Below are 12,666 nucleotides of genomic sequence, written 5' to 3'. Positions count from 1 at the left end.
GCCCGTTAGCGGCCGCTGCAGCAGCACGGAGCTCCGCAGGGGCGGCACAGGGCGGGCCGGTGCGTGAGGCTGCGAGTTCGGGCCTGGCTGTGCTCGGGAAGCAGACACAGCCCCGAGGTCTGCCTGCCCCGTGCCGCCTGCCCGCCCGCCTGGGGAAGCGGGTGGGAGGACGCGGTGCTGCGCTGCTGCTGGCACGGAGCAGACTTGCCAGAAGAGGAAGGTGCAAACTCGCTGCTGTCCTTGCAGACATCCTGCGTCCTTCATCAGAGTCGTGTATGCACGAGCTGCGTCGGGATGGCGCTTAAAACAATGTAATTAGTTTCCTCCTTTTGCATGAGGAATGTCTGAGGCGGCAGTTTGCCACTTGTGTCACCAGCCCTGAGCCCTTTTACTGCCTGTGCTCATAGCCCATCACACAGCTCTGCGGAGCTCTGAGCTCACACACAGCGCTGAGACCATTTAATTACAGCTCCTGGCTTCTGTAAACTCTAAAACCTTGCTTACGACAGCAGGGTTGGAAGTATTCAATCAAATGTACACCTCTCTAAATAAGCAGAGCGCAAGGTGAATGTCAGCACTCTTTAATCAATTCAGGTGAGCCATGCGTCCAAACACTTTGGTTCCTTTCTAGGCCGGCTGTTCAGAGAGATCCCGGTGTCCTAAATGCGTGCTGGAGAGGATCAGAGAGGTTGGGCTGAATTCCCACTGCCCAAAGCCCCACGCAGTCACATCGTGCACATCTGCAGTGCTGGAAGGGCTGCTGGGTGAAAACCTTCCCCAGGCAAATCACCCCAACCTCATCTGAAAGGGATCAGATCCAGGTTTAAACTCTTGGGAGAAAAGAACTCACGCTCAGAATGCTTTTAGGGTTCTCTTCCCTCAAGAAATGACCTTTGTGGCATCAAACACAGGAGTGTTTGCGTGGGGATTGGAGCAAACGTGAGCAAGCAATGTCCACTGACAAATTCAAGCGCAAAGCTAAGCCTCAGCATCAGTTTAATGTATGGCAGATGACCTGGTTGGAGTTCTTCAGACCAGAACCATTGCTATATTACTGCAAAAAGAAATGGTTGTTTCATTAGAAAGAAGGTTTCATTACCAAAAAGTTCAACTTTCCAAATAATTGTCTGAGTGTGAGGACCCAGCTAACAGCAGCAGCTTTCTCCACCTTCTGCTGTGTTTACGTTGTTCAACAGAAGCTCCTTCTGTACAGGGGAAGCAGCATTTTAGAAGTAATTCATTATACCATTTCATTGCTGAGACACCACACACAGCATTTCCAAATACCACAGCCAAAGCAATTCCCCATCTGCTGATAATCACATGTATGCATTTGCAGCACACAGCTGGCTCTCTGCTCCTTCAGCTTCCTCCATGTCAGCTGCCTTCCCCTGCTGCAATCAGCCACGGGTGAAGCCTGTTGCAGTCACACCACGGCTCTCAGCAGCTGGTTCTGAGCAGGGTAAAGCGATGAGCCGGAGAAGCAGCACAGCCTACCTGGTTGGGGTTTGGGTTTTGGGGTTGGTTTTTTTTTTTCCTCTTCCCATCAAAGCAGGAAGTTCCCAATCCAAACGCCATCCTTAAGCCCTGGTGCTGCATGTGTCAGCACAAGAACAAGATGTTTCATGTTAAATTACAAGGCACTGAGTTGTACATTTGACTGGCATCCAAGTCGTAACGTCTCAGGAGGGCACCCAGCACATCTCCCCATCTCAGCTGTACGTGGTGCAGCTCTGCTTGCCTTGCTCTGAGCACAGCCCCTGCGCTGCAGCTGTCCGTGTTCCAGCCCTTCCCCTGACCGCAGTGCCAGAACTGGTCCTTGGTTCTGGTCATACCTACTACAGTCTTCTTCTCACTTGCTCCCCAGATTAATTAAAGCTGTTGCTGCTGACATCATTGGCATGCAGTTCCCTGTACATCACCCCTCTCCACAGCCCACCTCTCTGCCCAGTGGTTCAACACATCCTTGCTCGTCCTGCAGTGCACTCTCACCAGCAGTGTTGCTGGTTCTTGGCTTCTGGCACCTCACTCCCCACCGCTCTGGACACACTTTCTCCCCATTCTCTGTTGTGAGCTGAGCCAATGCAAGCCAATCTGCTATGCCCTGCATTAGCTTTGTTGAGGCACATCCAAAGGGTGCTGAGACAAGGTCACTTCTCTGCTGACAGAGTCCGAATGTAAATTTGCAGTTCCTGCTGAGCATTTGTTCCACCGTCTTGCCAATTCCACTTCACTTCTTTCATTCTTTATGACTTCAAACCGCAGGTTTCTTCGGAACGATGACTGATGCTGACTGTGTGCCTCCTCGTGCACTGACATACAGCGTGGTGGACGTCCATGAGATGCTCACGCATCAGCAATGCTGTGTCCCCTGCAGCCCTTGTCCACACTCCGTGCTGCCACGGGTGGGATTGGCAGAGCGCTGCAGAGCGCGGCAGGGCAGCACACACTGCTGCACACTTAGTGCCATTTCAGTAACCACGGCTAAAATCTGATCGAAGCAAACAGCTGATGTAGCTCAGAAGCTATCGTGCTCATATCTGCTCAAACATTTCATTTCTGTGACAATCTTTGCCTACTGCAGCACAACAAAGGGGATGTTTATTCCAACAGTGTTGGTCTGATAAGTGCTGATTTAATGGCACACGGAATTTGCTGGCTAGTCTTCCAACAGGCCTGGGATCTAATTAATCTCTGGCTGGTTCCTCTGAAATAGAAGCAGTGTTGGCCTGAGCATCTCGCAGTCAAGACAAACTAATTGGAGCCAAGTTGTACAGTGAGAGAGGAGGAAGGAACAGCTTCACCACGGTGGGGGCTTTTCTGAGCCTCGCAGTGCCAAAGTCTGCATTTGTGCTCTATTGGAAAAGCAACACTGACACAATTCTCTTCACCCTCAGCCAGAGTTCAAAGAGAAATATTCGAATGAGTCACAAACAACACCAAGCTTGGTGCTCACACACTCCATAAATGTAGGTAATACCAAATCGACTCTGAATTTATGAGCAGGAGAGACAACAGAGCTGCAGATTTCCACGTGGCTGTTACTCGCAGTCCCCAGCCTGCATGCAGAGCGTCTCATCTCCCTGCAGACACACAGACAGCTGCCCAGGGCGCAGCCTCTATGCAGACCATTGCATGGCAACATGTCACCAAAAAGGGGTCTCGACAAGCTTAGCTTCTCAGCTACTTTATAAGATAGGAAAACAAATCCACTGGAATACATTACACTTGTCCAAGCTTATGGTTTATCAGTCAGTTTGTTAATGGAGCACAAAAATCAAATCCCGACACGACTGAGAGGGAAACGCGCTCCTCGCTGTTTCTGTTTGGGTCATTAAATTACCCCGCCACTTCCTGCATCACTTGCTGCCTGAATCATCTGGGTAAATTAATCTCCATGCCAGGCACACACCTGGAGGAGGATATCATTTTATCTGCCTTTGCTCTTGAACCCATGAAGAGCCACATTTCTGCTAGAAGCTTTGTTCTGCTGGCCCTTCTTGCACCTCGCCTCATGCCCAGGCTCACAGCCAAGGACACAGCATTCCTGATAGAGGCTGCTTCATCCAAGCCCTCCGAGCTGGGTCGGTGCCCCTGCCAGCCCCACAGCAGCCTGCAGCCATGGCCATGCAGATCCAGAGCACCCAAGCCAACTGGAAAAGGAGACACAGCCCCGGAGAAATGGCAGCAAACACCAGGAAATCTTCTACAACAAATAGCCAAAGAGATCCAGCGCTGAATCTTTCGTTTCACTCCTTTCACACTCTTTTCTTGTGGGCTCCAAGGAGAAGGGAAGAATCCGCGCAGCCAGTGCTCACACGCTGTGCTCCTGACCCTGCCTGGCACAACGCCGTGACAAGGAAACAACACGATTTGTGCCAGCCTCTGAGGAGCTGAATTTAACAAAAGCTCAGCTGCCAGCTTGGCGGCTCTCAGCTCTTCCCAGCAGCTCTGTCAGAGCAGCGCCGGGCCATCGGTGCAGCAGGGAGCTGCCACAGAGCACAGCACCCGGCACGGTGTGAGCCGAACCAGCCCGGCTACGTGCCCAGAAGGGCAGCAATGGGAACGGGAAGAGGCAGGATATGGCTGCAGAGCTGCACATCAGGGCACAAGCGAGCGTAGAAACGAGGTGCTGCCAACCATCTGAGCCAGCCAACAAAACAGGGTGTTGTAACTCTTCCTTACTGCTTAAAACACACCCCAAAAGAAGATAACACCCAAAGGCAGGGAATCTGTTTTGGGGTGGAAGTGCATGAAGTTCAGGCTGGGACACAACAGCTCCTCATTTTTTTTTCTCACGCACAGGTGTGTGCAGGAGGATGATGTCCTTCATTGTTGGGACTGTAGTTCCAGCTGCAAGGGGAAGATTTTGAAACATAAGCAGGAAAGGTGAAGATGTGAGGCATTGCATCTCAGCTGGTCAAGCCTTGCTGAGCACCTCTACAGCTCAGAGAACGCACGCATGTCTTCAGGTAAGGGAGATGGTTGAGATGAGAGAACCACGCTGACACACAGACAGTAAAGCTGGAAAGTTTCTAACACTGTGATCCACAGAGCATGGAATCAATTATATTAATTAAGCAGCACATTCTATCAGGGGCTAGAAGGGAACTGAGTTTCCAACTAAAGGCAACAGATCGCACCCAGATTTCAGTATTCACCCCAGCTGTGACTGATCTCTGTGCAACGCACTGTGCTCAGACTGAAGGATGTGAGCGCTGTACAGCCAGAAGTAGAAGCAGAAGTGGCTGTAAGAGAACACCACAAACTCCTCACCTTCACACACGCTTTGCAAAACTGCGAGCAGTAATTAGTCCTGTTCCTCATGCTGCAAACAAAAGAGGTGTTTTCAGCTATAGGAGCAATCAGCAATAGGAGGCAGGATCTTCAGTCTGATAACACAACAGCTGTAACTTGGAGCTTATCAGGCTGTCACAGAGCCCTGGGCCAAAGCTTCAAACAGAAATGCAGCTCTGTGGGAATATACAGCGGGCAAATCCACCTGAATGCTGGCAGAGCTGCTGACAGGTCTTCAGGGAAACCAAGCTCTGTCTATGGGGAATAACAGCACACAGACACAGGTTTGCCCTAGAGGAAGCTGTCTCCAGCAGCTGTTTGTTATTAACACATCTCTCTCCATCCTCCTGGGATTGGCTTTGCTGGCTGGCTACACTGGAAATGAGCTCCTAGGCGACACAGGTCGCAGTTTCCAAAGCTTTTGTGATGGACTCAGCAGCAGAAGGAAAGTTATCTCTGGGGAAGAGAGCCTTGTCTGTGTGTACAGGATGTCTGGGTTGGGCCATCGGTGGCTTGGAGCCTTGTTTAAGCTCAAATGGATAAACACTGAAACCGGAGACCCTTGACTGTCAGTATCCTCACACTGTGTCTCCTGGGAAGTCCTGGCAGCACAGGAGAGATCCCTGATTCATTTTTAGATTGATGGGGAGCAAAACAAGCAAGGTCTCAGGTTAGCAAGCACCCAGGCATGCATTTGCAATGTAATAATAGCAACTACAAAGCTTCCCACAATAACCCTAAACACTAGTGTCTCCTGAAGTCAGAGAAACAGCACACACCTCTCAGCCCCACAGAACAGCTTCATTATCCCTGCTGTTCCCAGCCTGCTCTCCATCTGCTCTGAGCAGCGGGAAACCAACCAGGTTTGAAGTCCTGCCTTCTGCTGAGATAGCAGCTAAACCTGCAGCAGCAAAACGTGGGGCTGCCTGGGGGGAGGAGGCAAGGCAGAGCAAAGCAGAGCAGAGCTGCAGCAGGGCCGGGGGGAGGGATGGCTGCAGGAGCCTTTGCCATATGTGGACCCTGGGGTGACGCACACCAGGAGCACCCAGGGACGGCGGGGATGCAGCTCCTGCTGGCTCTGCCCAGGCCCTGCACATGGGACTTCTGTGTTATTCTGCAAAGCACATCCCCTCCTACACACACTGCTCCTCTTGGATGCTGGCCGAAGGTAGATGGCTTCTGAATTTCCTGTGAATAGGATTCAGTTCTGGAGAGGAGTTTTGGCTCACACCGCTCAGGGTCTGCACACAAATCCGGGGGCCGATTCAGCCAAGTAGAGGCTTCAGCCCTTGGAGCAGCAGCAGAAGTCAGCGAGTCCCACAGCCACAGCTCCCCCCAGGCCGGCCAACAGCGAGGGGCAGCCTGAAATACCTGCCTGTTTGCAGCCGCGAAACCTGAGCTGCCTGCGCCGCGCAGCTGAGAGCCATTCAAGGACAGATCTTCTCAAAGTCTTTTCATTGCAAGACAAAAACACCCATGACCCAAAGCACCCCAGCAGCCTGAGAACTGCACTGACGAGAGGCGTTTCCTCCCTCCTTCCATGTTTTTTTTCCATGCCGCAGGAGGCAGGGAGGAATCAAGGATACCAGGCGCGTCTCCTTCAGGACAGCGTGTCAGCACCAGCTGCTGCTGTGCCCCCAGTGAGGTTGGAAGGCGTATAAGGAATGCCCAAGCTGCACATGCATACAGAGAAACTGAGTGGTGCCCAGACACTCGATTACTGTTTACATAGATCAGACCTGGAGAAAAACCTTGTGTGCCGTCTGAGCTGTGTGAGCAACTCGGGCCGGGCACTTCCAGCACGGCTGTCCAGCCGTAGGTCTGCACTGTGCTGACGTTGGTGGGACACACAGTGCTGCTCACAGCCACGAGCTGCTGCTCATCCTGCTTGTCATCCAGCCTGGGTGAGGAAAGACTTGTGTTGTAAATGAAAGCTGAAATCCTGGAGCACAGCACCCAAACCTTGGGGAAGAGAGTGTGTTGCCTGGCCACCCTGACCTGAGTTCCTTATTTAGCATTCCTGATCCTGGAATTTGGGTTATGACTGCCATGTCATAATACTGACATGGCAGTGAGCCCACGTGAGCTTTTCTCCAGCTGAGAGCAGCAGCCCACCCTCAGACTTGCTCTGTGTCTGGCTGAGCATGCCTGGGGGACCCTTGTTGGCCAAAGCCACTGAGAACAGCTGTGCTGAACTGATCCCAATCCCTGAGCACCAGACTGGTGTCCTTTCTCTACGACCCTCTGCCTGGATAACAAGATGTGGAGTGATCCGAGGGCGGGAGAGCTGTGGTCAGCCATTGGTACAAAGCACGGGCAGCAGCAGTGCCAACACCAATGAACAGTGCACTGCTAAGGATGGAGAACTGGTAACCGCCAGCCCATAAATAATGCGTCTAATTTTACACCTGTGCTCATTCTTCAATGCTAGGAATTCAGTGCAGATATACCACGGCCTAAAATTAGAGCAGGTTACAGACATGATCTTTAACATGTTAAAAGTAGAAGCATGTCAACGGATGCGGTGTTGTCAGCTCTGTGTCTCCAGCCTGTTTGCACTTGGGGTCGGGAGGATCACAGCAGGCACCGCTCTGTGCATCTCCTGTTCTGTGCGGCTGTTCCATCCCTTCCTTGGGGTTCTGTTCCATCACGGCAGCAAGGAGACACATCTGCCACCACGTGGGGGTGTGCAGCCCATGGCAGCGCGTGGCTGGGCCGAGGAAGGGCTCTGAAGGCTGACCTCCTGATGTACTCATTGTGACACATCAGTTCTTCATCAAAATTAATTCTGGTATATCATTTAATCTCCCAGCACGGGGAAAACAATTCCAGCACGTGCAGCTACGTCTGTGTGCAAGTTGGGGACCGGCCCCAGATGTCTCAGCTGCATAAAGAGCAGAGGAGCAGCTCCTGTTGGAGAGCAGACCGTCCCTTGCATCAGCAGGGAGAAGATGGAGCTCCATGGCAGTGCAGGGCCAGCTGCAGATGTGTGCATTACAGTGGGACAGACCCATTATTCAGCTCCACAGGCGGGCAGCTGAGGTCACGGCTGCCACACAGGTTCAGCTGGGGCAAGGAGAGACATCAGAGCAAATTACGGAAGAGAGCTTCTGCGGTGAAACTCCCATGAGAAAGAACGAACAGAAGCAACTCCCCAGCCGCTCCCAAGGGCTAATTGCTGAGAGTAATGAACTAAGAGACACGTGGGGAAAGCCCAAACGAGTCATTAGCCCCGGGTGGGAGGAGGACCGGTGCCCTCCCTGCAGCTGGGTTCAGGTGGAGCCCTGGGCTTCCCGTGGGGCAGGGGCTGCTGTGTGGCAGCCTGGCGACACAGCTGGGTGCGGTGCAGTGCCTGCCCTGGGCTGGGCTGGCTGCGGATGCAGGACATCAGGACAGACCAGGGCTGCCAGCTGTGCAGCCGAGGCTGAAGTTTGCACAGCCGTGGCACCAGGATGGCCCTGGTGCTCCTGGTGTCCCCTAAGGCTGAAGACAGAGGAGTGCAGCTCCTGAGCAGCTCTGGAGAAGGGCAGCAGCAGTTCTCGAACCACACGGCACCGCGATGTGTCCGTGGGCAGCAGGGTGCCAAAAGGTCACTCACACCTTTAAGGAAAGCCAGCCAGTGAAGAAGGGAGAACCCAACCACCTGAAACAGACTGTCCTCTCAGCTCTGTGTCCCTGAGATGCCCAGCAGGGCCTGGAGCAGGACGCTGTGCAGCCATCAGGACCTGCTCTGCGCTCCCACAGCCTGCATCAGCATGGGGCTGCCCTGTCCCTGAGCATCCCAGTGTGTCTGAACAGGGGACCGAGGTGCCCTGACCTGGGGGAGGGCTGAGAGACCACAGTGCTCCTGGTCCTCGTTGCCTGGACAGCTGTGTGTCCCTGTGACTGAGAGGCATGGGAAGGAAAGGGAGAGGAGGGAAAGAGAGCCTGGAAAGGTTTGTGCCCTCAATCCAAAAGGATAAAGAAACAAGGATTCCCTCCATACTCCTGAGAGCCTTCATCAGAACAAAAGGCAATCCTCTTGCTGCCACTAGCAGTGAAAAATACCCTTCCTATTTGTGTTTGGGGATCCTATGTACCAGCTACACTGGCAGCAGTTGTGCCATCAGCAGAGTCTGCCTGCAGTCTGGTACATGGAGCCTGGCCCTGCCATGCTGGGGTACACGGCCTGGGCTGCTTGAAGCCCTGGGGCACACGTGGGGCAGCAGCACAGTGCCACCCATCACGAGCTGTGCTGGCCAACACACAGCACAGTGCTTGGGGTGGCTGCAGGTGCTGCAGCTCAGCCCCATGGAGAGCTCGGCAATAAAGATAAGGCAGATGAGAGAGGACATCATTAGTCCCATCAGCTGGGCAGCTGGTCATAAATCCCCCTTGTTTATACAGAAAGGAGCCACAGGGTTTTCCACTCTCCACCCAATTAAAAAACAAAAGCTGTGAGCAGAGCAGCTGATAACACAGCCCAGGATGGCCTCATTGCCTCCAGGCTGCTCTGCTTTAACCTGGGGGCTGCTGTGGGGCCAGGAGATGCCGTGGTTCAGGTGTGCCACATCCATCACAGCAGGGACTCAGCAAAGCCAACGTGGGGCTGATGCTGGAGGCAGCTGGGGGCCCAACGCCAGCTGTGGTTTTGCAGCATAGAGGTCACAGATCTGACAGCAAGGGACAGTGGTGTCCAGCAATAATGAATGCTGCAATAGGAGAAATGTTCTTGGAACAACAGCTGACTGCTTTGCCAGGAACCTTCCACACTTAGAGACCAGCTGATATTTTGCTCGCAGAGTGTGTAGACAGCACAGTCAGATCCCTGTGCTGCTCTGTCCAGCTCCATGGTGAGTGATTCCCAGCCCAGGGCCCCCCAGCAGCCACATCCTCAGCAGGCTCAGCCCCTCACCCATGTGAGCCCTCTCTGTGCCCTCCTGAGCACAGCTCAGCCAGCAGGATGAGCTGCCAGGGATGCAGCAATGTTTTCAGCCATGTGCAGCCTCTACACCAGGTTTCTCCAGCCTCACCTACATGTCCCCAAAGTACTGAAAGTTCTGGTGCAGGCGACAGGCAGCCACAGGTCCCACACTTTCATGCCCACATCATGGCCAGCCCTGGGGAGACCCATGGGGCTCCTGCTGCCCCCCACCCTCCCAAATGTGATTCCCAGGCAGGAGCTGAATAGGAGCGATTGCCTGAGGTGCTGCTTGTGGTGATCCCGCACCTGGGCAGAGCCCTGCACTGCCCCAGAACCTGAACAAATGTATTTCCCATTCCTGGCCCGTATCCCCAAACCCCAAAGCATTCCCCAGCCACAGCCAGGCACCAGCAGCATCACTCTCTCCTTGCAGGCAGCACAGGAGCCACCACCATCCCTATCACTGTTACTGTCCCCAGCGGAGCCCTCTGGGGCAAACAGGAGCCACCACGGGGCTGACAAACCAAGTCTGGCACAGGAACAGCACAGGGACCTAAATGAGAAACAGACCCTATTTTAGAGCACAACAGAAGCTCGGTATTTTTCCCTGCCCACTTTCGATGAATTGGTTTGGCTGTAGGAGGACCACAGGATTTCCTCAGCCAGGTCTGCGTTCACAAACCACAGCTGTAAGACCGCAGGGAGGGCAGCCCCTATTCCTGCTCTCTGGCTTCCCACCAGGAAACCACTGCGTGCACAGCTCTGGTTCCTCAAGCACCCAAACGGGTCTGGATTTCTGCCATCAGCTCTGCCTGCCCAGGGGACAGCAGGTGCCCGGCCCCATCCTGAACCCCCACAGCACCACCGGGGAGAAAAGCTGGAGCGATGGACGCAGGTGCAAGGCCCAGACTGCAGCAGGCCTGGCACGAAGTGCTCCCTGCCCGCATGAACGCTTTTAGCACTGTCACAAGGCAAACAGGCCTTAGCAGAAAGGTATGCACGGGCACGTCTGGGCAGCCAGGTGCTTTTGCAGCCTGACGAGGCAGATAAATGCCTTTGAAGAGGCTGTTGTGTGGCAGCGGAGGGCACCAGAGTTAAAGCAAGGACAAGCTTCTGCTTCTAAGGGAACATTTCAGCTTCACTGCAGGTTCAGCTCAGCCACGACCCATCAGAGCTGTGGGGGGACTGAGAGGCAGCCCAGCCCCGCACCGCCGTGCAGCCACAACGCTGCTGTCCTACAGCATGACAGAGGACCTCCTGGGGACATCAGAAGGTCCACGGCCCACAGGTGCTGTGCAGCCCCGTCCTGGGATAAGGAGGAACATCAAACACACAGCTGGAACCCCCTTCTGCTGATGCAGATCACATGCTGTGATTTTGAAAAGGAACAAATTTTGATTAAAATTTTTTTTGTGTGTGTGTGTGTACAGTGCTCTGAGTAGAGAGCTCCCAAAAACACTGGTGCTCCCCATTCTGCCTCTGCTGGGTGGGCTCCCACAGCCATCCTGTCTGGGAAGGGGGGACAGGATGATGGAAACAGGAGAAACCCAATAAGGTGAGGCAATGCAACAGGCTGCCCAAGGAGGCTGTGGATGCCCCATCCCTGCAGGCATTCAGGGCCAGGCTGGATGTGGCTCTGGGCAGCCTGGGCTGCTGGTTGGCAACCTGCACACAGCAGGGGGTTGGAACCAGATGAGCACTGTGGGCCTTTTCAACCCAGGCCATTCTATGATTCTATGAAATTTCTCACCCTTCTCAATGACAAGCAGCCTGCAAACCATCGCCATCTCTCAGCAGTCTCCCCTTCAAACCACGTACAGCAGGATGCAGTTTCATTCCCCACGCCGAAGCAGCACGGCGCTGCTGGCAGGTGCAGGAAGCAACCCCACACTGTCATTTAGTGCTCATCCTGGAACGAAAGCTCCGTGGGGACACAGGGCTGCTCTCGCCCTCCTGCTTTCATTAGGTGACGCTGTGCTCTGTCACAGCCTTTGATCTCTGCGGGCTCTGGGAGATGTGCAGGAGGGAAGGAGCGCGTCTTTGGCTTTTCCAGCTCCTGTAATGACATCCTTCCACCACCCCGGGAGGATGATCGAGCAGCACTCCTGAAAGACAGCTTTAAATAAACTAATTAGCAAGCTGCCTTCATTTCTGGGTTTAGCAACCCTTCAGTGCAAATTAAAGGTGACGAGCAGCATCTGAGCTAAGCCATGCGTGAGCCTCGCAGTGCTGGGCGCCCCTCACACCCCTGTGGTCGTTGGATGCTCTGCAGCTCCAGGGTGACAGCCATAGGAAGGGCTGGTGCCAGCACCAGCCAAGGGAGACGTTCTGCTCAGGGTATTTCTGCATGTGAGCAAAGGAGAAACGAAGCCAACACAGCCAGGGTGCGCTCATAGGAGGGAAGCTGGTGTGAAGCACACGTTGGATGGATGAGCTCAGCCCTGATGGCGCCGCTCCACTGCAGGAGCACCAACAGGAACCTCCTGCTCCCCCCGGCCACACAGCAGCTGCAGAAATCTGATTGACTCGGGCAGAAGCTGAGCAGAGTTTTGCGATGCCCAGGAAGGCAGCAGAGCCCGGACTGCCCGCAGGGCTGCAGGAGGGAGGCGCGGAGCAGCTCGCACAGCTCCTGCGGGTGCCCTTGGGGGCGATGGGCACTCGGGCAGGGAGCTCTGCAGATGCTCTCCGCAATTTTTTTCCACAATTAGTAACAATTAGCAAGCTAATTAGCGGGAGTGACTAGGGCGAGGCTTTGAATAATCTCCGTGCGTGTCATCAGAGCGTGTGTAAATCCCCGTGAGCCCGCATGCAAAGCCTACTGAAGGGAGCTGTGCCCCATCTTCAAGCGGGCTCCCAGGGGCACCGCAGCACCGACGGCAGCACGAGCCAAGCTCACAGCTCTGCACACAAACGTTACTCTGCAAAGGTTGCTTTCAGCCTTGGGGCGGCTTGGCAAAGGATAATCC

This window comes from Tetrao urogallus, assembly GCF_951394365.1.
Source record: "Tetrao urogallus genome assembly, chromosome: 11".
Taxonomy (NCBI): Eukaryota; Metazoa; Chordata; class Aves; order Galliformes; family Phasianidae; genus Tetrao; species Tetrao urogallus.
Note: the sequence above shows the minus strand (reverse complement) of the source record.